This window comes from Canis lupus, chromosome 3, assembly GCF_048164855.1.
Source record: "Canis lupus baileyi chromosome 3, mCanLup2.hap1, whole genome shotgun sequence".
In the NCBI taxonomy this organism is placed as follows: domain Eukaryota; kingdom Metazoa; phylum Chordata; class Mammalia; order Carnivora; family Canidae; genus Canis; species Canis lupus.
Window position 1 is genome coordinate 73170500 of NC_132840.1, and position 25403 is coordinate 73195902.

The 25403-nt window shown below is 52.3% G+C and overlaps 1 protein-coding gene and 1 long non-coding RNA gene across 3 annotated transcripts in view; one reads left to right on the forward strand and one right to left on the reverse strand.

The window, feature by feature from the left end:
* The window catches only part of DSCAML1 (DS cell adhesion molecule like 1), a 344441-nt gene that overhangs the window by 219530 nt on the left and 99508 nt on the right, over nt 1-25403 (reverse strand). The gene's annotated exons all lie outside the window — the stretch shown is intronic.
* On the forward strand, nt 7811-18910 carry LOC140625176 (uncharacterized). The gene is made up of 3 exons (XR_012024555.1): nt 7811-7929; nt 17535-17711; nt 18091-18910. It is a non-coding gene; the product is annotated as an uncharacterized lncRNA (long non-coding RNA).

A 25403-nucleotide genomic window follows, 5' to 3' on the forward strand; every position in this document is an offset into this window, starting at 1 on the left:
AGGGAACATGACAGCCGGCTTCAAAATCTGAAGGGCTGTCATGTATAAGAGGAAGCAGATTTGGCCCATGTGCCTGGAGGCAGAATCAGGATCTGCAAGCCAGCCAACCATGGACTTGGCCATCTCACAAAGTAGTGAGTTCACGGATGACAACTGGTCAAGGAAGCCACAGAAGAGGCTTGCTCTCTGAGTGGCAGATGGGCTCTGAGGTCCCTTCTACTCTAAGACTCTGTGACTCTAGGCAATAGCTCCCGGCATAGCACCTTGTACTCAGTTGATGCCCAATCAGTGTTTTCAGACTGCCGAATTGATAATATTAAATTACACAGGAGTGGGGCACCTGGGTGGCTTGTCATTTGAGTGTCTGATTCTTCATTTCAACTCAGGTCATAATCTCAGGGTCATGAGATCGAGCCCTGTGTCAGGCTCCATGCTTAGTGGGGAGTCTGCTGGAGTGTCTCTCTCTCTCTCTCTCTCTTTCCCTCTCTCTCTCCCCCTCTCCCTCTGCCCCTCCCTGTTTGTGCCAACACACTTTCTCTTGAATAAATAAATCTTTAAAAAAAATTACACAGGGGAATCAGCTTTGAAGTAGTTGGTAGAGACCTTCTCCAGCAGGCCTCTTTCCAACCAAAGGTACTAAAAGTAGCTCCTATTAGGGGTTATCAAAATTCATGTAATTAGGAGTCCCCCATGGTACTTAAAGTGCAGATTCTTGGGCTCCACCCCAAATTTGGATTCTGTACATCAATAGGGACAAGAAGGCTATATTTTAAAGATTTTATTTATTTTATTCATGAGAGACGCAGAGAGAGGCAGAGACACAGGCAGAGGGAGAAGCAGGCTCCCTGCAGGGAGCCCAATGTAGGACTTGACCCCAGGACCATGACCTGAGCCAAAGGTGGATGCTCAACCACTGAGCCACCCAGGTGTCCCAGAAAGCTGTATTTTAAAAATAAGCTCCCTTGGGGCACCGCTCAATGGATTAGGCCTCTGACTCTTGATTTCAGCTCAGGTGATGATCCCAGGGTCCCGAGATCAAGTCCCATGTCAGGCTCTGTGCTGGGTGGGGAGCATGTTTAAGATTCTCTCTTTCCTCTCCCCCTCTCACCCTCCCTCTCAAAAACAAACAAAACAAAACAAAATAAGCTCCAGATATGGAGCTGTGTAATCCAGATATGTAGACCTACAGTAAAAAGCCATTGGGTTCTTCGGGTTCCCTCATCATCAGCCCCATCAGAATTGCCATGCCTTTGAATGGCCATATCCATTTGCCCCTGGAGACAGAAGAGACCTCCATCTCATCTGGCTGAACCCCAGAAAACTCTGAGGCCTGGAGTAGCCAGAAGAAAACAAGGCCTCTTTTGGCCCAAGCCCCATCACCAAGTAATACATTTCCTGCCAGGGCAAAGCTGGTCTCAGAGACCCCTCCCACCACATTCTCAGTCCTGGGAGCTGGTCCATGGCCTCCAAGCTTCTGGGCTTGCAACTTCCCTTCCCGTTGATGGTTCCACATGGTTCTTCCACGTAGGTCCAGTTTTGGCTCCCACCTGGCCCATGACTTGGGCTCTGTTTCTGGCCCCACCGCCTTGGGCTACTCAGCCTGGTACCCAGGACCCTCCCCCTCGGGGCTGCCCCCTATCATTTTCTCTGATTTTGCGCTCCAGGCCTGCAAGCGAACCCAGCCAGCCTCCTCCTGCGAGCTCTCTCCCTTGCTGGGATGAGAAAGAAAAGAAAAAAAAAAAAAAAAAAAAAAGAAGGGGGCTAGACTTTCATCCCAGCCCTCCTTTTCCAGGCAGTTCTCCCAGTCCTCAGTGCTTCTGGTCTGCTCCCACCACATCAGAACGGATGAAACCTGGCTCTTCCAGAAGGTTCTCTCTCATTCAGTCCCCAAATCACTGCCAAGCACCCCCGTCTGGCCAGACTCTCCCCTCCCCTCTGCCCTTTCCCTACAGGGATTGATTTGTTTAGTTTCAACAGTTTAATCTTCTCCTTCCCTAGGAGCAGAGCTGTTTCTTCTGATCCCTGGTGGGAGGCGTTCTGTATTGGACTGAATCAAGGAGGGGCTGGGGGAGGAAGGTAAGAGGGAAAAAAAAAAAAGAAAAAGAAAGGAAGAAGGAAAACATACCTCCTGGCAAAACCCAGAGCACCACTTTTGCAACATCTTTCCCCGCTACATTATTTATAGCATGACTGAAACATTTATTCCTCCCCTGCTCTTCCAAAGAGCGCCGGTGTTTCCACTGAGCTGTAACAAGTACAGTGAGCCTGTGCTCAGCGCCAACACCAAACATTTGATACACAGAAAATGCTGTGGCTCACAGCGGCCAGGAGGAGACCCGGACAGAGGGGCTGGGCCCGGGGAGAAGGAGGGTGTGGCTCCAGGATTGGGGGGTACAGGACAGAGGGAAGGCAGCCAGGCCGCAGACAGGAAAGGAGGGTTCTCTAGGCAAACAGCTGAGGCGCCTACGGGAAGCCAGGCTTGCAGAGAACCAGAGGCCGGGGCCCACCAGGCACCAGATCTGCACCAGGGATGCTCAAGGAGACACTGGCTGGTGACACGCTTTCTAAGCAGGTATTTTCATCTATTCCAGTTTATGTAAGTAAGTACACTTAAGAGTCGGTGTGTGTGATAGAAAGGGAACGGACTTTGGATTCGGAGAAATCTGTTCCATGGTGTCCCTTCTGACACATCTCTGCCGTGTGACGTAGGGCCAGTCATATAATCTGAGGCTCATCTTGTCTCTCTGCAGAAAACGGATACCCACATCCACCTTGCATTAAGGTCACGTATGACAAGCACCTAGCACTTCAAGTGAATTTCATCTCAATTATAAAAATGAACTACCTAGCACAATGCCTGGCCCTTAATGGATATTCCATAAAGGGGGCTCAGTCCATTCTCAGTTGGCAAGCATTATGAGTACTCGCAGGCTTTGCAGAACTGTTTCCCAGTGGCCTGGTGTACATGCTAATGAGAATACATGGTGCGATAAGGGAGACCTGACATTCTCGAAGGCCTCCAGCTCTCTTGGAAAGAATAAGCCCATGGACCCATGACAGCGGAGCCCCACATCCCCATTCATCCTGGCTTCGCTTTAGCTGAGCCAGCAGCCACCACGTCTGTTCCTGGCCGCAGGTCTGCTCGGTGCCTTCAGAGTCACATCTACCAATGCCTGCTGTGATTACTCAGGGAGTTAGGGACCCCATCTGCCCCCACTGGCCTTGGCACCCTTTAATGCCTTTGCTATTTTCCCTCTTGTTTGCAGGAGGAGACACTGTTTCCCACTGACATGCTTTCCAGCACTTCTTCCTGTCCAGGAGCAACCTTGTATCTAAACACGTTAAAGCCATATTTGTTTTTATAATCCCTTTACTGGAGAAGAAGGGATATGAGATCTAGTGGCAGGAGATCCACTACGGGTGTGGTGTCTGACCCTGGAAGACGCAAGTTAGCCACTCTGAAAATAACAACCAAACACCACCAGCATCCATTCTGCGCTCAGGGTTTTATGCACATCGTCTCGTTTATTCCTACAACAACCCTACAGGCTGCACATTATTATCTCTATTTTCTTTCTTTCATTTTTCATTTAGTTACTCCTTTGAAAATATTTTACCCCATCTACTACCTGCCAGATATGGCAGATGGAACACAGTGATGAACACGACAGCTGTCCTCATGGGGGCCTATAATCCAGATGGGGAAACGGAGACCCAAAGAGGTTAGCTAAGGCCACATGATAACCTGCCCTCATGCCTCACACCTCTCTGTAGGGTGCTTTGAGGTTTACAGATCCCCTGGGACCAGCTGATCCTGCCCCCACTGCCTGGCCCCAGCAGCTGGACAGCTCAGGAGTGTGGGGCAGGGACCGGCTTACACACGCAGACGTGTAAGGGGCTCCCTTTAAACTGTAGAGCACAGTGTGCCATCGGGTTTCTGCCTCGTGATGCTAGAGCCCAGTGGGTACCTAGGAGGTCAGCCAGGTCCCCAGGAAGACACCTGGGCCAGTCCCCCGAGCAGACTGGGTTCCAGGCAGAGGGAGCTTGTCCTCCCTGGCCCTGGCTCCACTGCTCAGGCCCTGGCTTCCATCTGACTGCGACACGAGACCTGGTCTTGCACCAGCCACTTCCGCCACCACTCAAGTCTCTCCTGGCAGATCCTGTGGCTTCAAAGCCCCGGGAGTGGAGAGGAGAGCCGCATGGCTCGAACGATAGCCAACTTGCCTAAAACCCCAGTGCTGGAGTTCATAAAAAGAAACGAACCCATTCAGGCTAGCACTGAAATTGCAGTTTCCGTTTCACTGTGGTGATAGGAGGCGGGCACCTTGGCACCCGCTTGGCGTCGGCGGGGTGGGGGCGGCGGAGGGGAGGCGGAAGGGGCCTCTGCTGCAGACGGGTAAGCCTGGCACTTTGATTTGCTTTCTCTCTTCCTTTCCAACCGCCCCTCCTCTCCAGGTCTCCCTCCTATGAATATATTTGTTTGTTGATTCCCATTGATTTCCAAAGGCCTAGGTGCCCCCGGGGCCTCTTGCTGCAGGTGTACCAAATGCAAATCCGACAATTACAGTCAAATCCAGCAGCAAAAATTCGCCATGAAAGAAGAAAGGCAAAGGACTCCCCGCTGGGGAGCGCGGCCCTCAAAGACGAGCCCTCCACACAAGGGCAGCTTCAATGGGCCTGGCAGCACCGGCCCAGGCGGGCACCAGGCTGGGCAGATGGCCGGGGCCGGGCCCTCGGGCTGGCTCTAGAAAGCTCTGCCTCATGAGGCCCACTGTGGCATCCCACCCTGGGAGACCTCAAGGGCCCCATCTGCCCAAGCTGAACGAGGTGGGGAGGCAGGCAGGGGAGGCCCAGGCAGAAGTGGCTTCTCCCCTCACCTCCTCCAAGCCTCCCATGTAGGCTCATTCATGCGACTACTATTTCCAGCACATTCTTGATGCCAAGCACTGTCTTAGGCCCTGGGGAAATAGCAGTTCCCAGGACAGACAGACAGACAGACGTGCCATGCTATGGTAGCTTGTAGTCTAATCAGAGACATCAGAAAAAAAACCGCAAAGGTGGAAGCTTTTGGGCAGAAACCAGGAAAGGCATGAGACAGGTGACAGTAGATGAGGGCTACTCTAAATAGGGTCAGGAAGGACACATTGGCCCTGGGACCAGAAGAAAGAGATGGACCCTAGGGTGCAGGGTGTGGGGGAAGGGCTTTCCAGGTGGGACAGAGCATGGGCAAAGGTCGGAGGTGGGGGAGCGGGGGGAGGTGGTCTAAAAAGACCCTGGTTTATCTGAGAAACTGAGATCGTTGTGGCTCTAGCTTGATGAGCAAGGGGACTGTGGCATGACATGGGGTCAGGCCAGTGTCAAGGGGCAGACCCTGGGGTCCTCAGGACCCCCGTGTGGCATCTGGAGTTAACAACAGAAACGTGAGGCTCTGATGGCCCAGCCAAGCCTATGATGCTAGACTCTCTTGAAAGGAGGGAGCCCTTGACTCTAGGTCATTAGGGACCTTTGCCTTTCAAGGGAAGACAGGGAAAAAATAAAGACAGCAGTTCTGATGCTTTTCACTCCCCATAATTTCTAGTATGTTCTGTGTTCCACCCCTTCTTATTACTCAAGACCAAACCCACCCAGGCATCGATGTACTCATGCCAATATATATTGATTACCTACTAACTCCATGGCAGGAAAGGAGGTGGCCAGGAGGCAAGCGGTGAGTTTTGCAGGATCAGGACGGGCTCTGGATGTCATGGCAGGGAGTCTGGACCTGATTTTGGAGCCTGGAGACCCTTTGAACGAAGGTTTTGAAACAGGAGTGACAGACTTGGATTCTAACCGCACAAATGCTTCTGGCTACAGTGTGGAGGGGACCAGAGAGAGGGGTCTGCCGAGGAGGCTGCCGTCAGGGGCCACTGTGATTGGCCGGGGAGAAGTGGCGACCCCCCCCCCCCCGCCCCCTTGGAGCATCTGCCTAGCCCCAGGATAGAACAAAGCTTCAGGCCTCTGTGCCTAAGGGCCATTTTGTTCCTATTTCTAGTGTATTCCAGTTACTTACATGCCCTAATCTTGAAAACCTAGAGATACTGCAAAGGTCCTTTCTTCTTGACTTTCGAATCCATTAAGGGTTTGGGCAGATGCACAGAGAAGGAAGGAACAGACCTATCCCCCAGTGTCATATGGCTGGTGTTGACAATGAAATGATTTTGCGTTCCCGGGCACGCAATAGCTAGACAGAGGGAAGGCTCCCAGAGGGCCTGGGTGGCAGAGGCAGAAGGACCAGAGTTCCTTTTCCCATGCTCACATCGACGTGGATAACAGAGTTGGCCGCACCTTGGAAGTGGTGCGCATTTGGAAACTGTGAGGCCAATTCCCTGTGGCCGGTACCTGGCATAAGGAATGCACTTAACGCTTGACTTCAAAGCGCCAACCCAGTCCACATCTTCCCCAGAGAGGGATGCAGCCTAGGCAACCTGTGCCTGCAGCACTGTTTGATATGCAAATTTCCCATCTCTTTAAGCTAGACTGTGAAACAGAGAGTTAGAATCAGAGTTAAGGAGTTTGAGCCCTTAGAGATCCTGGAGCCCCATGCCCTCCTTTCATAGAGCAGCTACCACAGGTGCACCGAGGTGAAAGGACTCATCCAGGGACCCTCAGTTAACGGCTTATCCTGGGGCCCTCAGTTAAAGGGCTGCATCTCTTGCACTGGATGTCAGGGGGCCACGCAGAATCTATATTTACATCTCAGGGCTTACCTGCTAACCCCAGCGCATACATAAGATGTCTCCCAACAGCAGTCCTGAGATCTGAGAAATAAATACTTAGATAAAAAGCCATTTACCAAGACCCAAATGCCTTTTAACAGAGGCTGTGGGCCCAGCAGGATAAGCCAATTACCAAAGGATTGTGTTCCAAACGCAGCCTAACTGTCTCAGAGCCATGTCAGGGGGAATCAATAAGTAGTTAATCAATGGATTGATTGATCATTTGCTGCTAGTAATTAAATTTTGGGAAAGTACAAATTCTATTATACCTACAGTCAGTCAAAAGCAATGCTCAGATCCTGGAACATGAAAGGAAATAAAAATAGAAGCCCTGTGGCCACGATATTAGAGGGAGGTAGAGAGAGAGAGAGAGGGAGGGAGGGAGAGAGAGGAAGTGAGAGGAGAGTAGAGAGTGGCATCTCACAGCATCACAGGTCTTTAGAGTCAAAAGAAACGTTGAGGGTCATCGGTTTGGCTCCCTCATGTTAGTGAGGGGGAAACCAGGGCTCCTAGAGGTTGAAGGACTGGCCAAGGAAAGCAGTGGGTTAGTGTCAAAGCAAGGATTACATCCAGGCCTCTTGCCTCCCAGCCCAGTACCCTTTCAGAGAAAGGGCAGGCGGTCCCTGTTGTACAATTTGGGGGTGAAGTAACAATATCACTGATGCATTGCCTTCAGTGTTCCCCTTAGGGCACTCACTAGAGTCCCAGGGGGCCACATTCTCCTCACCCCAAACATAGGGCTTGTCCCTTAGCGAGCACAGAGATTCACGGAGACGCCTTCTACATCAGCGCCCTTCTGGCAAAGTTGGAAGGAAAACTGCCCTAAGGATGAGGATTTGCCGTCGCTCAGGAAATCCAACCCAAGCACATGCACATGAAATAGTTCCTGGAGAAGCAAGCACAGCAACTCCAGAACAAGCCCACGGGCATCCAGGTGATCCCGTGAGTGGATGACTCGTATGGACACACATGTTCTGCTCTGTTTGTCAAGGTGTCTGTTCCTTATACAGTACATGTCTGTACCAGTCACGGTTCTATCTGATGCTTCTCCTGCAGCCCTTAAATTGAGCATCACAACGGGCCTGACGTATCTGCTGAACTGACTCAAAGACCTGAGATGTGATACGACAACCGAGGGCAATCATCCGTGCCGGATGGGTAGTGTTTATGCCAGGTAAGGAGACAAATGCTGTTTGGGTTTTCCTATATATGGTGGAGGTGGGAAGTGGAAAGAGGGGAAACAAGTGGGTGGACTGAAAGTTTTCATACCTGTTTCCCAGATTAGAAGGGAACTCCTCCAGGAAGCCAACCCAGACTGCCTGCCTGAGTCTAGTCTCTCTAGACCACTTGTGAGCACAGGCTGTCCTTGTCCATCCCCTGGGACAGTTGCATCACCTGTTTCTAAGGCTCTCTGTAGACGAGTTAAAAAAAAAAAACCCAAGTTCCTTCCTCGAGCTAGCCAGCACGATTTGAAACCCCCTTGCCCCTCGCTGCCAGTCTAAATGTGATCAAGAAAGGCAAACACATTTTTATTACTTGCTTAAGCCAAGCGGAATTAGGTAGGTAAATCTTCTGGGATGAAAATCAATACATTCCAAAGCCAAATATCAATGATTTCTGAATTATCTTCTGCTTTTGTAAGATCCGTGCTGGTGTTTCTGTTTATGTTAAGCACCTTCCTGAGCCATCCGGTGTATGGGCTACAACTGGGAGGGAGCGGGTCAGCTCCCTAAGGGCAGGGAACCCAGCCTCCTCCTCTCCCTTCCTTCCCCCTGAAGCCTGAGAGCCCTTCCCACCAGGGCTGATCCCAAGCGCTCGCTCGTGGTCCAATGATGCTCTACTTTCCTCCCAAGTCTGTCCTCTGTTCCTACCCCCACCCCGCACCCTGCACCCCATGCCCAGGGAAGCAAATCAGAGAGATTAAGGATTACTTGACATGCTCTGTGCAGTCACTGGTAACGTCCAAGCCTCCCGCACCCCCCTAATTGGATCCGCTGCCGAGAAGTTGATTTAATCAGTCTGTGATCACCACTGGGGGGAGGGGGTGGTTCGGGAAAAGGATGAGCCTCCCGGGCCTCGGCTTGCTCTGTTTGCTGGCCCCAGCTGTGTGTGCACAATCAGCCTTTATTAACTATTACACTTCATTCCGGACAGCTGCCTGGGGAGAACATCGATTCATTCCTCAACCTTTTAGGCTGCCCTGGAACTTGGCGTTTCCATTTATTTATCTCCTTATTTCCGTGCACACGTGCAGGTTAGCCGTGCACTGGGAAGACGGGGCCAGGAGATGGATTCAATTAGAAGCGTGTCCTCCGATTTCTTCCCTCAAAGTCCCACCCTTCCTTCGGTCTCCCCCGTGGGGTGGGATCCCCACAGTCCCCGCTCCCCCTGCCCCACCAAAACTTGCAAGGCCTAAATAGAAGCATCTCTGCAGGAAAAGTGAGAGCCAAAGAGTGATTTACTTTGTCAATGCTTGTCCAGGTCGTCTGCATGCCTCACCATATTTTCGTGTGGATGCTGGTCAGCCCCATCCACTCCCACCTCACGCCCATGTGTGCACCAGGCACATGCTGTGCGTGGTACCTGGCATAGAGCCAGCGCTCATTTCTCCAGGGACTGGTGGCTCCTAGGGGGACACTGGGGTGCAGTCACTCCTGGACATTTGGGGTTCTGGGTGGAGGGCAAGGGTGAAGCAATAGCCCCATTCTATGACAAGGAAAGGGGGTTCTAGGTAGAGACATTTCTGATGGACCAGATGAAGTTGTCACGTTCCTCTCAGCACATAGGGCCCCTCAAATGGTATGCACGCTGTGTCCTGGTATATGGTGCTTTGTGCCAGGCTCTCCATGTGGGAAGCCCTCTCTTGCACACGAATGGAATGTTCACCAAGGTAGTACCCCTACATGTTATCCCACCCCACGTATCCCGCTACAGATTCAGGATCTCCATTCGCCCACAAGGTTCCCAGCCAGGTCCCCCCTTCTTCTGTATGAAGACAGAGTGTCACACTTACAGACGGCTGGGGGAGCCATCCAAGAGTATCCTCATAAAGCCTTCAAAGAAACGGTGCTTTCCAGCTCCCCTGCCTGTGTGTTCCAAGTTTCTTTGCTGCTACCTTGTGTGTGACTCTGGGCAAATCAGAGGACCTCTCTGAGCCTGTATTTCTGCATACATAAAAAAAAAAAGGGTAAATCTGCTCTGGCTACTTGCCCTTTAGGGATGATATGGCACGTACAGCTTTGTGGCACATACAACAATCTCCTCGGGCAGCCAGTGGAGTAGTTAAGACAACGGATGCCAGAGTCAGCTGCCTGGCTCACATCCTGCCTGTGCTGTTGCTTAGCTGTGTGACCTGGGGTGAGTTATTGTCTGTTCTGTGTCTCAGGTTCCCATTTATCAAATGCGGGTAACAGCAGCCACTCTCTCACAAGTTGTCACGCAGATTTAGAGAGTCGATATATGTGAAGGGCTCAGAACAGTGCAGGTCGCCTTTTATAGTAACACATGTGGATGGACGGTCTATCTCCTTACTGTATGGCTCTCCCCATGCATGCGCGTGCACACGCATGCACGCACACACAAACACACACACAGAACACCATAGCTCCAAACACCATGATTAAAACTTCCTACCTTTGGCTGGGCAGAGGCCTTCTTTTACTCTGGGCCTGGGTCTTAGTGTGTGGCTGGACTTGTGGAAAGAAATGTGCCCATGTGTCACTATAAGGACAGGCCTGGCCATGAGGCTGGTTTTCTCATTGCCAGCACCCCCTGCTCCCGGGCAGAGGTCAAAGCTGCAGCACCGTGGCCAGAGCTTCTCGTTTGGTGTAAAGGTCACCTGTGGACACTTGTACATCTGTCTCATTCCTCATCCACCCACAGCCCTGAAAGTAGCTCACAGACTCTGCTGGCCACTTCAGCCTGCAGCTTATCAACATCTCCTCCTGGTAAAATGCAAACTGCATCGAACAGTTCACTCTTCTGATTATGATACTGTCTCCATACCGAGTGATGCCCACTCCGGGGACTGCTGCTTGTTTATGAGTGAAGTGCTGGGAGCATGAAGGGGAGAGACCAGGAAGCAGAGGAAACACAGCTTTCGAGCTGTGAGTCTGCCAACAGGTTCCAAACCCCCCAGATTCTTTCATTAAAAAGTTTATTATGATGGAAATGATAAAATAGAGCAGAGAGACCATTAAAGGACTGGCAAGAGTATCACAAATTGGTGGGAAAAAAATCATTGCCAGTTTTGATTACAAAAATAAAAAAAGGAATCATAAGATCATAAGGAAGGAAAGAAGAAGAAAGCAACAACCTTTGATAGTACAGTTTTCATAAATCACAAGCAGGAAAGGAGTAAACCCTCCTCAGGACAGGAGGCAATGGACAGATTCTGACAAGTTCTAGAACTCTCCTCTTTACAAAAAGGAAGAGCGTGGATCAGGGTCAGAAGAAAAGCCTTCTGTCAACATCTTAACCCTGCAGTTTGAACATAAGCCCCTCCAGATGACTGGGGGGCACTTTGGTCTCTCCTTCCAGTCCCATGTCCCCCCCATCATGAGAATAGTCCAAAGACCTGCCCCTCACAGCCCAGGATTACTTTTCCAGAAGTTCTGAGATTTCCAGCTCCACAGCTGCACAGAGGGTGTTCCCAAGACCAGAGCCACCCAGTCAGCCTCCATCACTAGCGGCCTGGGAGGGCCTGGGGCTATTGGGAAGGAGGGGAGCCGCTCAGCAGACATCTTCCCAAGCAAAACAGCATGGCTCAGAGCCTCACCTCACAGGGCCAGATGGCGGGGAGGGCCATACTTGGGTCCCCACAGGCCTCCAGTGGGCCCGGGGCTACAGTCACTGGGGAACAGGCCTGAGGGTAGGCTATGAGCACTGCCTGCCCAACCTCTGGTTACCTCTCCACTGGGTGTGCATTCCTGAGGGACATGGGCAGGCCCTGGAGACTCAGCGAAGTGAAGGGGGGTCATGCCTGAGGACAGGACTATACCTTTCTCCCCAAGAAGCAGGGTACAAAGTACTGGTGGAGATAACCTTGAGTAGTGGTAGACTTTGGGTCAACCCTCTTTCCTGGTCTTGTTCTCTTCACACCTCCGAGAAGGTTTGAACCAGATCATTAAATCCCCTAGGAGTTTTGAACACCCTAAATTTATTACCCTGGGGTATAAAACAAGATGTTCCCCCACAGTCTCAGAATTTCTTGGGAAGCCCAGGAGGTGAGAGTCATAGGGACGAGGAGCTCCCCTGCTCTCAGAAGAGACACCAGACCCTCTATGAGGGGTTGGCTGAAGGGTGAGGAGCACTGGTTCTGAGGCCCTGAGCCCACCACCAGCTCCAGCCTGGGCCAAAACAACACAGATGTTTGAAGAGATGATAGTGTGAGGGTCTCCCTAAGGAGAATGGGCCCTCTGTGGGTTTCTTGCATGTGTCTGAAGCATGTGTCCCACTTCAGACTAAGGGAAGGGAATCAGTGAAGCCAGGAAAGCCATGATAACTTGAGAAGGTTCAAGGAAGTCTTCAGGAGAGCAAGATGTGCATCCTGGGGCTGCAGGCAGGGGGTGTTAATGAGCCAGGCCTGTGGGCAGAGGTGGCAGGAAGGGCTCCAGAGGGCTGCAGTGGGAGTATGGGGTGGGGGCTCTGCTTACCAAGAGGGAAGGAGATGCCAGGAAGGGCGGAAGGGACAAAAATCGTGGCCACCTTTTCCCGAGCACTTCTGATGAGCCAGCTCCTATTTAAGGAGCTTATACACATTAGCTCATTTAAACATCCCACTAACAAAATATTCTTACTAGCCCCATTTTATAGAGAAGATAACTGAGGCCCAGAGAGGTGAAGGGACTTGCCTGAGGTCAAAGCTACAGAGTGTCAGAGCTGTGAGAACCCAAGCAGCCTTGCCTCAGAGTCCTGCTCCTGCCCACCATGCTGAGCTGCCCCTCTGCCAGAGTGGTCTTCAAGGAAACTGCTCCCAAAGATGGGCTGCACAGGCCAAAGAACCAGGCCGTGTGAGGTGTTCTAGAGCAGGTGCTAATGAGGGCTCAGGAGACATCAAACAAAGAGGTCACTGCCTGCATCTGGGAATGGTGTGGTGTTCGTGGTGCCAGAGGGCTGCTTCCAAAGACCTCACCAAACCATCCATGGTTGCGGGTGGGGGGGATGGTTAGCTGCCGATTGAGAGCAAACTATGGCAGCAGCAGGAAAGTGAATGACTTCCAGCCCTTTCCCTCTCATCCCTCATCAGTGAAGCCAGGAATGTGCAAAAATAGACCTTCTTGCAGGCCGTCCAGCCTAGGTGAGGCCCATGCCAGGGGGAAGAGGAAGGAGAAGCCCTGATAGAGGAGAGACTGAAGCTTCAATTGAGAGTCATGAGGAAATATTTACTGAGCCTCTACTATGTGCAGGACCTGTTTTACGTCCTGAGGCTATAGCCATAAAGAAAATGGACAAGATGCACAAAATCTCTGTCCTCTTGGAGTTTATTATCCAGGAGAGGGAGTGCAAGCAATAAATGAACAAGTAAATATTTTGTAGGTGAGATGACATGATGTCCTACAGCATCCATAAGTGCTCAGAGAGGGAAGGGTGCATGGGGATGGGTTGTTATTGTATCTAGGGGTCAGGGAAGGCATTTCTGACAATTCCTGGTATTATAGACTGTCCTGACAGTGGTGGGGATGGGGAGGGTGAGTCACATGGGTATCTGCTGGAAGGGCATTCCAGAAGGGGAACGGCAAGCCGAAAGCCCACACAAGAGGTGTGTCTGAGGCAGGCAAGGGGCCATGGTGCCTGGGATGGGGGTGAGAGGAGTGGTGGCAGGTGAGTAAGGTCTAAGAGATAGCAGGGGCCAGGGAGGCAGGCAGGAACTTTGGCTTTGACTCTGAGCACCATGGGAGCCATCAGAAGGTTCTGAGTGGGCAAGAAAATTTTTAATACCAGAAAGTCAGAGAACAGAGATGCCACCCGGGCTGCCTGAGATACCAGGCAGGAGCCAAGAAGGAAAACCCAGCAGAGCAGGTTGGAAGGGGCAGAGGCAGGGGATAAAAATCAAGCTATTCCTGATTACTCTGAGTCCAGCCTATTCAATACAGTAGAGACATTAAGGCTGATTGATGCATTTCTGAGAAGGCTTTTGAGCAAATCTTTACTGAGCACTTCATCATACCAAGCACTGTATTAAGTATTTAAACTTATTGTCTCGTTTAATCCTCATAACACTATGAGGTGGGGGATACTTCCCCCATTTTATGGATGAGCAGAGTGAGCCTCGAAGACAGGGAGGATTCAAGCCAAGGACTGCTGCGGCCGGAGCTAAGCCAGGAGGGCACACAGGCGGAGGGGCTCCTGGGCTCGGGGGCCGCACGGTCTCCTGCTGGAAGGAAGGGCCTCTCTGGGTCTGCCCGGGGCCTGGCTGCCCCCACACAGGCAGACTTTGGGGCTGGCTGCCATTGGGCAATCATCGCTAAGCAGGAGCAGAGGGAGAGCAAGGCAGGGGGGCTGGGGGGGTGGTCAGAGTCACAGTGAGCAGCAGGAAGGGGACAGCCACCTCTCCCCCCTACCCCCTCCTCCACTTTGAGGATCAGGAACAACTTCCAGGAGGAGGGGCACCGTAAGAGGCCTGGAGATCAAAAGTAACTGCCCAACAGCATTTCTGAAATCTGGCAGCTGGTGGGTGATGGGTGCCTTCTCCTCTGCTCTTTGGTGAGCCACCCTGTCCCCCTGACTTCGGCTGTGCCGCTCACGCCAGCATAACCTGTCCGCATTCCTGTCTCCCGCAGCCTCTCCTCCCTCCCTAGGACAGCTTCTGGTTCTCTGGGCAGTGGTGAGGGGGTGGGGAGGAGCTCTGGGGCTCTGTGCCTGACCCCTTCACCTTCCTCGCTGTCTGAGCCAAAGCCTGTTCTAATGTAATCCACCCAAAGCCTGCCCAAGTTCCCCTGGATTCCAGAACAACAGCGGGAGGCCTACAAACTCACCAGGCAGATTTGGTTCAGCTCATTCTTCAAAGGGGGAAACTAAGCCGAGCAGCCTTTTTTCCTCTAAGGATGGACAGCACGTGCCACCATGAAGCCCAGCCCCTCAGCAATGGCTATACAGAAATCTAAGTTGGATACGAGGCCTCCTCTCCATGGGACAGCTGTGCAGGGAACAGTTAGGTCCCGAGTCATGTCTCAAAATCCCCTGGGTGTGGACAGGTCCTCCCCTGCTCATGGCATCTGGACTCCCACGATTTTCACTCTCGGCACTTTGGGGGACCTGTCTGCCCCTCCCTCAGTTGCTCATCCAGCAAGCGAAGGCGATGCCCTCTTAAAGCCAAAGGCAGGAACCCGACCCATGAGCTCTGGGGCTCTACCGTCCAGCTTTCTTTCTCCATCTTCCTGAACTAAAATGGGGCAACGATTGTTTTTTTCTATTAAGCAGATGAGACCCCAAGGCCCACAAAACCCAAATGACTTGTCCCAGAAAGCACAGCAAGAACCAGAACCAGGCCTTCCAACCCCTAAGCCTGGTGAGCCCAGGGCCCCCTGAGCCCTGACAGACCCTGCCCTGAGTAGGGAATCCTACCTGCCTGCCCGGGGGCCCCTCATATCCTATAAGGCCAATACTCAGAAAGTGCAGGAAGGTGGCTCAGAGAGCTAGAGGGGCCTTCCCACAGATGTAGAACACACAGAGGCAGAGGTCCAGGGCTGGAAGGGACTTTCTGGATAATTGCTCTGATTTGCCCGGGACCCGTGAGTACTGACTTAGGCCAGAGTCTGTAACAAGGGAGCTACTGGTACTACCTTCCTGTACAGGTACTATCGTTCCTGTAATTCCGCTCTGCCAGCCGGCCGCTGTCTGCGCAACAGTGGGGTCACCCGGGCAGTCCTCCATGCCTCCTCGAGGACATGCTTTCTGAACCTTCCCACTTTGCCGGGGGAAGATCAAACCAGGCATGTTGGAGAGGGGGGTTCTGACAGCTTAGGTAGCACCGTCCCCACAGGCAGGTCCCTGGGGGCTCTTTCCTGCCAAAGAAGCATGGGAGGGGGTGCTGGCAGCGTCACAGCCTCGGCAAACACAGGCACGGGACCATCTGGCCACAGGCTGCCCGCCTCTGGTCTCGTCATCGTCCCCATTCAGGACCGCAGCCTCCTCAGGGACTGGCAACTCTAGGGTCATAGGGGGAAGGAGGAGGAAACCCCCAGTGTGGCAAGTTATTCAAAGTGTGTGTGTGTAAGGTGTGTGTGTGGGGCTATCCCAGAACTGACCATTGTGGAGGGACCTCTGTCCTTCCTCTCCTTGCTTCCATCCTCCTCTGACCCCAGATTCTCACCTTGCATGTTTCAGACCAGTCACCAAAAACCACACAGGTTCAGACTCACCCTTCTTTCTCCATCTCATGCTCTCCAAATTTTGCCAGCACCCAGCCAGCCCCTCTGCAGATGGATGGCCTGGGGTCAACCAGGCTTTGGGCTGTTGCCACTCATCGACTGTGACCCCTGGACCAGCAGCCTCAGCATCACCAGGAAGCTCATTAGAAATGTAGGACCTCAGACCCCTGCTGGGCCCGAGGGATCAGAATCTGCATTTTTAGCAAGTGCCCTGAGTGATTCCCACGTGCACTGATGTCTGGGAAACAGTGCTTTGGACACACAGGCTGCCCCCAATTTGAACACCACCACCCCGATCGTGGTTTGACCATAGGGCAGCAAAGTCCCACTGACTGAGCCCAAGAAAGCAAAAGCAACCCTCCCCTTTTGCAGCTATTCCAGGACAGGCAGGAGCTCAAGTTGGAAAAAATAAAAGTCCCCTGACATGCCAGGTCTTTATTGCATTTCCGTGTTTAATTTGCAGAGCTGGGATGGCTGATGGGAAACTGAATTCTCCTCCACCAACCACCAGACCCCGTCTTGCCTGCCTTGCCTCGTGCCAGCACTTGCCCCTGTCTCCACTTAAACAGAAAACAGAAGACCCACATGAGGGCATCGTTAGTGATCCACCTTCTTTAATTAATTTAATACATTAATCCTTGGACTTTTTCTTCACTGTGTCCTGGAGAGTCCCTCCTAAGCCACTGGGAAGAATCACAAACACCCACATAGAATCCTCCGGTTCACCAGAGCCTCTTCTATTAATATCACCCCAAATTAATATGATTATTTAAGCTCTTAACCGGCTGCCCCGCCTCCGGTCTCTGCACCATCCCCTCTCAGCTCCCCAGTGAGCTTTTTGAAGTACTGGCTTCATCTTGTCACACCTCCCGTCCCCTGCAGAATGGTTCCCAGTGAGCCTGAGCCCCACCCCCCCAACTAGGTGGTGTCTGGAAATCGGGAGTGACAAAGGTGAGGTGTCTGGGTACTAGAGAATTTTCCCCCTTGAGTGCTTGCAGCCCCTTATTGTGAAGTGTGCAAGAGAAAAGTCGTGGCCTCAGTGGCTTTCTAGTCCTGGCTTCCTGTGGCCTCTGTGTGCCCCCCAGGACCCTGAACACCCCTGCCAGGCCTCTTTCCATCTGCACCTGCTTCATGCATGAACCTAAACAGAACTCACGCTCACAGGAACCACTCTCAGGCTTCCTCCCTGCCTCATCGGGATAAGTTCCTGCTCCTGTTTGAGATCCAGCCCAAATGCTGCCCCTCTCATGCCCCATCCACCACGGAGGTTAAATGGGACCTTTGGATGCATCTTTGAATTTCATTTGAAGCCAAATTCTGAGGACAACAGGTGACAAAAGCTCCCACATTCTATGAGAGAATGATGGCTGGGAGAAAGAACTTTCTTTTGTGTCTTCCTTCCCCATAGGGGTAACAGGGAAACTGCACCCCTTGCTCACGGCCAACTCTACAGCTCTTAGGGCCTAAAGCCACTGTGTACTGCAGAAGGTTCTGGAAAGAATCTGACCCTTGTCCTGGAGACTGGGAGTGACAGTCAAGGATGTGACCAGTACATGACCCTCCTGGGGAAGAGGATGAAGGCCAGGTGCTTGCTGGAGCCATGGAGGGAGGTGGGAGGGGAGGGAGCTACCCTGAGCAGGTTTCTCAGCTCTTCCACCAACGGTCTCCCCCTGATTCTACAAATGGGGACACTGAAGGCCAAAGAGAGTATGTAATTCAATCCAAGACCCCATTGCTATTAACTGGCAGAAACAGAAGTCAGACCCAGATCTGCCCCACTTCCCACCAACCACAATATCCCCCGCTCCTCTGGAGAGGGTGTACCCCTTTCCTGGTTGGCCCACTCCCCGCTCCACACATTCATCCTCCCATAGCTATTCCTTCATTCCCTCAGTCCAGAAGTATGTGTTCAACACCCACTGTGTTTATTTGTTTGACTAATCTGTATCTTACCCTGCTTCCAGGGGACTTAGAGGCAGCTTACAAAGACACCTGCAGTATCATGAAACACGATGCAATGAGGGATAGAACAAGAAAGGGCTGACACTGGAACAACCAGGAGACGTACAGGAGGCCAGAACGCGGCTGGTCCCCAGGACCTCCAGGCATACAGGCCTGTATCATCTGTAAAAGTTGGGGGTGAACCAGACTGTGTGCTTCCCAGTGGAAAAGGCAAAGAGTGAAGACCTACTGGGTGTAAAGCTTCCATCAAGCATGCTGATCCTTTCAGAACACAGATGAAAACCTGAGCTCAGGGATCCAGGCGTTTATCAACATCGCTTCAGTGTTTGCCAAGCATCCTGGCGTGTGCTCCCTGCTTTGAGTCTCCTAATAATTCAGTGAGAAAATGGAAGGTCAGAGAGGTGAGTGCCCAGCCTAAGGCCACACAGCCTGCAGGTGAAAGAAAGAGGCCTCTGCCTCCAGAGGTCCCTGCCCGAGGAGCGCAGAGTTAGGCATGCAGATTCCACAGCCGAACTACCTGGGTTCTTATCTTGGATCCACCATTTCCAAGCTGTGTGACTCTGGGCAAGTTACCCAACATCTCGAAATCTCAGTTGGCCCGCATGTAACATGGGAGGAATATAGTACCGTGTGTATCTCGTGAGTACTGCACGCCAGACTCCTGGCTCACATGCGGGTGTCAAATAAATGTGAGCTGCTATTATTTTATCACACCGCTGGCTGTCTTCTGTCCATTGCCCCCATCAAAGTCCCCACACTGGATTTAAGGAAGGACAGGGAAAGACGGACACCAACATGTACAGATTATGTGCTGATGGCATCTGTGACAGTCATTTTTCTCTCCGTACCCTGCCTTCCCTCCCTGGGAATGGATACCAAGGAATAAACCCTTAGGAGGACTTTTGCTCCTATTAAGGCCACCCCCAGCATCAATCCCTTTCTCCTAACTGTCAGATGTACTGATCCACTTCTGAAAGGGGTGGGGCCTCCCCAAGTCTCTCTGCCCATGCATCGATCAAAAGGACCACGGTAGGGTTGGCACCCGGGGAGAATAAAAGAGGAACAGATCACACGTGAAGTTTGGTACTGATCTTTCCATCTCCCTCCTTCCTCCCCACCTCACCTCCTAACAGCGGTCTCCCAGCAGCCACCAGCCAGGGCATCATTCAGAAACCTACCTCTCCCCCTCTCCCTCCTACACGGAAAGGTAGGAAACCCATCAGCGCTTGTTTTTAGCTGGGAACAAATTGTTCACACATTTCATTAACCAACAAAAAAAAAAAAAAAAAAAAAGATTGAGAGAGAGAGAAACGGGGTGTGTAGGGTGAAGATGCTAGCATATCAAAACCATTTAAATTATATACAGAGACTCGGAGGTAAGAAGGAGCAGAGAGGGAGGGCGGCTGGAGTTTCTTTAAAAAAAAAAAAGACAAGAGCAGTTTGGAAGGAGGTGGCCATTCTCTTTGTGCTAGTTTTTCTGTGATGAGATGCATCCATGTACTTTAAAAGGTACTGCTGAGAGTTAAACACTTCTAGTCAATAATGTAAAATTGAAGAGGATTTGTGTGTGTGGCTGAGAATGGAAAAGCAGTTGTTGAGCAGAGTCCAGCCCCTCTCTTCCTATGTTGCTGGGGCTTGCCACCCTTCAGATCTTTAGCCAAAGGGTGGGATGGAACTTGAGTGCCTAATTATGATCCAGTGGAGAAAGGCTCCAAAGGTGCCTCACGCAGAAGCCAAGGTGGGCCCCAGTGGAGGTTAGGGCCAGTGCGGCCAGCCTGTCATGGGACAACATAGCAGAGAGGGAGTCCCCCATCGAGAGCGAGGTCTCCAGGGATCTCCAGGTACCTTCCTTCGGGCAACATATATTGATTGGCTCACAGGGCAGATAATATATTTGTAGGGGATCTTGTAGAGGTCAGAATTTCAGAGCTGGAAGGAATCTCAGAGATCACCTAGTCAGGCCCTTTCTTTTGCAGAGGAGGAAAGTGAAGCTCAGAGATGTTGTGTGACTGATCCAAGGTCAGAAAATTAGTGGCCAGGGCTCCTAGTTTTCAGGTAGGTTCTATTCTTATCACCCTACCTTCCCCTCATCCTCACCCCTTTACCCCCTTTCCTCATCTTGTCTGATCGGGTCAGCATGCAGAAGGACTCCAGGGTCATGGACAGGGTATGCAAAGTGGACCCAGGCAGAGTGATGAGGCACACATGACCCCAGAGGGGGGTGGTCCTGAGGCCCCATCACCTCCAACTAACAGGCCTGTGGTAGGATGTGAAGCCTGCTGGCTGAGGGCACGAGGCTTCCAAATGGCATCTAGAGATGTTCTGGAAAAGCCCAAAGCTTGGCCTTCTGCCCCTGAGCTGCTGTGAGTGTCAGCTCTCCAAGAAGAGATGGAAATCACTCTGGATGGCAACTCCACCTCTGATCTGCACACCTGCCCTGCCTGGCTCCCAAGGCTGTGGTGAGAATAAGGTGTGGGTTGGCAAGTCTTCAAAGTTGTATAGTCCCATCACTGTGAAGGTAGATGGTGATGCTAGTGGTGGTATGACCACCACTTCCCACATCCTGGGCAGTGAGAATGGACCCCTAGCACCCACCTCATTTCAAGTTCACTCTTGGAAAGCAGACCCTGGGCAAATCCTGGGCCTTGAAAATGAGCCCTGATCTCCTTCCTTGAGCTAGGGACGGAGTTCTTCGCTGGGTGATTCTATGCTGCTGTACCTGTCCTACTGGCCAATGTGCATTCCTGGATTTAGCACAAAGGCAACAGCCTGCTGGGGCAAGGCTGGAGGGGAGAGGAGCTGAGGTCCCAGGTTCCCTCCCCAGCCCGGGGGGAGCACCAGCTCCTGGCCAAAAACACAGGCAGAGGTTGCTGAGCCTGACAGTGGCAGTCTGGAGGAGGGCAGGTGGAGGCGGGTGCCGGGCTCAGCTGGGCCATCCCTTAGCTTGGAGGTCAGTGACGAGTATATCCCCAGAGATGACAAGGCCCGATCACACCGCTGGCAGACCAGAACGTGGCCTTCCCACTGCTGGTCTCGAGCTGTTGTCTTTCCCCAGGCTCCCCACCCTGGGTCCTCATCCTGCTCTGCGGAGCTCCCCATCTGAGCACCTCTGAGACCTGGGGTCTCCTTGCTGAGCAAAGTCCTCTTACCACTCGTGTGGCCAATGCAGTTGTAGTCAGGTGCAAATGACTGTAAAGGCTTCGAGTATCCTCTCCTGAGGGCACTTGAGTGTCCAGAGTTTTGAGGAAGGGGCAGGCATACAGCCTGGGTGGGAGAAGGTAAGTGAGTGAGAAGGCCGAGGACTGTAGGCCAAGCAGAGGAGGCCAGAGGGAAGGAGGAAAGCAGAAGAGTTCACCATCAAGGGAACCAAAGGAGGAGGGACAAGTCTCTGGGTATTTTGGATTTGGGAGCTGACCTGCATCCCAACCCCCAGCTCTGCGGTACTTTATTCCTGTCATCATGGATGGAGCATCTCCTGGTACCTAGCAGTGGAGGGTACCCTGAGCGCTCCCCCAGACCTGGGGAGGCTCCTATTACCATTTCTTTTGAAATGTAAGGAAATCAAAGCTTAGAACAGTAATCTCTCTAGGCTATAAGGGAAGAAATCAAGACTCTGACAAATTAAAACCATTATGGGCAGCTTCATGGACAGCAGGTGAGCTGCATCCCCACACCAGGGCCCCCAGAAGAAAGAAGGCTGGGCGGCTCAGACCTCAGATCCAAGCACAAGCATCCTCCTGGCCAGTCCGAGGCCCAGGGGGTCAGGCAGGCCTTCCTGCAGGCCCAGAACAAGGCTGGCCACCCCCCTTCTCTCAGCAGCTGAAGGAGGGAGAAGCTCCTTGGGGCCCTTGTGGGGAGTGTGTGGGGAGAACCAGCACTGGGAGAGGGAGGGAGGAATGGGACCCTGGGCAGGAGCAACACACTGGGGTCAGGAAGAGCACGACTCAGAGAATTTGAGGTTTGTTCCTGAGGTGCCAACCCCAAGAGGCACAGTGGGCAGGAGCACGGTAGGCTGTGCCTGGGAACCAGCCGTTCGTGAGCCCTTCTCACCTCCAGGCAGAGGGAGTGTGGAAAGTCTGGGCTCTGCGCTGGGCCCAGGCCAGGCCTCCTGCCACTCCCCAACCAGGGTCCCGAGTCTCAGCAGGACAGGGCTGGGGAGAGTGGGGGGACGAGCAGCTTCCTTCTTGCCTCCTCAGCCCAACATCAGCCAACTGGGGCAAAGAGCCACCCACCCATGTCTCTTCTCCTCACACCCCTGCAGCCCCCATATGTCTTGTCCCCTCACATCCCTACAGTCCCATCTCTTCCCCACACCCCTGCAGCCCCTACATCTCCTCCCCTCACACCCCTGAAGTCCCCACGTTTCTTCCTCTCACATCCCTACAGTCCCCACATCTCCTCCCCTCACACCCCAGCAGCCCACACTTTCAAGGGCAGCAAGAACCCGGGACCAGGAGGCAAGTGACAGGCTTCTGGGCTGGGGTCCACAAAGAACAACCTGTGTGACCTTGGGCAAGTCCCTGAACCCCTCCGTGCCTCGCATCTGCTGCACACGCCCACCTTACCTGCCTTAAAGGACTGTGAGGAGAAGCTGTGGGAAAATATTTTGAAGAGAATAAAAGCCCTAAATGAATATACTATCTGATCACCAGCATCTCTTCTTTAAATCTGTTAAGTGCTGAATAATACCCTGAGTTACACAAATAGTCTTTTTTTTTTTTTTTTTTTTTTCCTTTTACACCGAGGTTAGCCTAACCAGGCTGGGGGCTGGCTCTCCTCCGCTGGCAATCTCCAAACTGTCCATGGCAGCTGAGTAACCGCTTGGACACTTGGCCTCCAGGTACCACTGAGGATGCCGGTCCTAGGGTGGGATCAGACTCCAGAGTTGCTCAGATCGCTTCCCCATGCCAGAGGGCCAGGAAGCGGCAACAGGCCCTCCTCCTCCCTCCTTCCAGGGGCATCTGTCCCAGCAGGTAACCACGGCAGGTGCCGAGCCTCTCCTGGGGCCAGGCACAGTGATCTTCACCCTCACACAGCTCCAGAGAGAGCTGCTTTCCTGTTTCACTGATGAGGAAGCCAAGATTCACAGAAGCTAAGGAATTTGCAGGCAAAGGGTAGTTTCAGCAGAGACAGAGATGTTTAAGGGCCCATAGTAATTAACTCAGAGAAATAGGGTTTTTAAAAAGATTTTATTTATTTGTTCATGAGAGAGACAGGGAGAGGCAGAGGCACAGGCAGAGGGAGAAGCAGGCTCCCTGCGGGGAGCCCAATGCGGGACTTGATCCCAGGACCCGAGGATCACGACCTCAGCCAAAAGCAGACGCTCAAAAAAAAAAAAAAAAAAAAAAAAAAGCAGACGCTCAACCACTCAGCCACCCAGGCATCCCGAGGGCTACTTATTTTTTGTTTGTCTGTTTTACCTTCACCATGTATTTTTTTACCCATTTGTTTCTTAAAGCCTCACTCCTTCGGGTATGCTTTGCAGAACAGCATTACCCACGAACTGGTTAGAAATGCAGACTCTCAGGCCCCCTGCCCCGGAATCTGTGTTTTAGGAAGATCTTCGGGTATGTGAGACATACTGAAATGTAAAAAGCGTGAATCTAAAAGAGAGTGGCACATAGCAAGAAAGACTGGGTAAGCTCTAAAGAAAAAAACCCTACCAGCTGGTTATAAAATATGCTCATGGAGGAGAGGGAGGAGGTCCAGGCAGAGAGACTCAGGTTTCTAGGATGCTCAGATGGGATATGGCGGGTGGTGAACAAGATGATCTCTCAAGGCTCCCTCCTACCCTGGAGCTGCAGCCTAGGCCCTTCTGAGGCTTCCTGAGGAGTAGTCCAAGGGGGTCCCAAATGCCCCTGAAGCTCCCCTTTCTGCTAGAGACTTGGATTCAAATGCAGCCACCTCTGTCGAGCTGAGACCAGCAGGCTTAATTCACATTCTCCTGGAGGATAGGTATTTGCATCAGAAATTACCCTGGAACTTAATTCTGCATAATATTGCTCAGACAAACGGCACCCCTGAAACTCTTTGCCAAGGCCAATAATAACATAACTGCAGACAGAAATAATGAATAGGAGCGGAGGGAAAGGGAAAAATCAAGGAGGCAGGGGGGTGAGAGGGGGAGGCAGAGAGATGGGCTTCCAGCCAGAGGTGTTCTGGTCTTTTCATCCAGGCGCTAGCATGGCACCAGCACATAGTAGACACTCAGTAGTTTTCAAAAGCCATAGACCATTAAAAAAAAAAAAAAATAACGAACTAAAGCTAAAGAGAGAAACTGCCCCAGTTCACCAACTAACTAATCTAAGAAACAATTAATTAACCCAACAATTCATTTGTTCAACAGGTTCTATCACGTACCTACTGTAGTCAGGCCCTGTGCTGGGCACTGTGGTCCCTGCCCTCATTGCCAGGTCAAGCCCTAGGCTGAGCCTCCTGTGGGCAAAACTAGCAATTCATACCGGGGGGGGGGGGGGGCTGCTTATCAAGGCCCCTGCCTGGGAAGTTTAAAGCCCAAGGGCAGAGCCCAGGCAACTGGGAAAGTGAATAAAGCATTAGGGTGTCCAAGGGGGTCCAGGTTCCCCCTTACAAGCCTTTCACATCTACCGCACTGGCCCCTGGACACTTGATTTCCTCGAAGCCTGTAACATGCCTTCAATTTCAGAGCTGGAGGGGATGCTGGAGACCATCTTGCTGTCTCTATTCATTTTACAAACAGGAAAGTGAGGTTCAGAGAGGCGGTGACCTGCATCCGAGGCCACCAGCCAGTTAGCCACAGAGCTGAAGGAAGAACCCAGCTCCCCTCTTCGACCACGCTGTCCACACCCCTGGGAGGCAGGGGACCCCACTCTAGTCCCTGGGACAGACAAGTCACATCTCCCTGGATTGCAGCTTCATTGTCCAGAAACAGAGAGGGGGTGCCTTTCAGTAGTTCTCATGCTGTGCTCTACAGTGGCGCCTTGGGGACCATTGGGAAAGGCAGTAGGTGGGGTGCCTGGCCGGTGGGGTGCTGGGCACCCACCCTGCTTCAGCCAGAGCCTCTCTCTTGTTCAGTGGGCTCCCACGAAACAGTCCATTTGAACTAAAGCTTCCATGGCTGAAAACCCAAACCAAAACAACTACTCCAAGAAATTTCCCTAGGGTTCCTGCAACGCAAGGATCGTGTACTTGGCGATGATGCAGGAACGGAAGACAGATTCTCGAGCCCGCAGCGCGCCTGCTACACTGGGGAGGAGGAAGCGCACCCAGGAGCAGACTCAAGAGCTGCAGGAGCAGCATTTAGTGCTAACTGCTGTGAGCTCGCCAGTGACCCAGG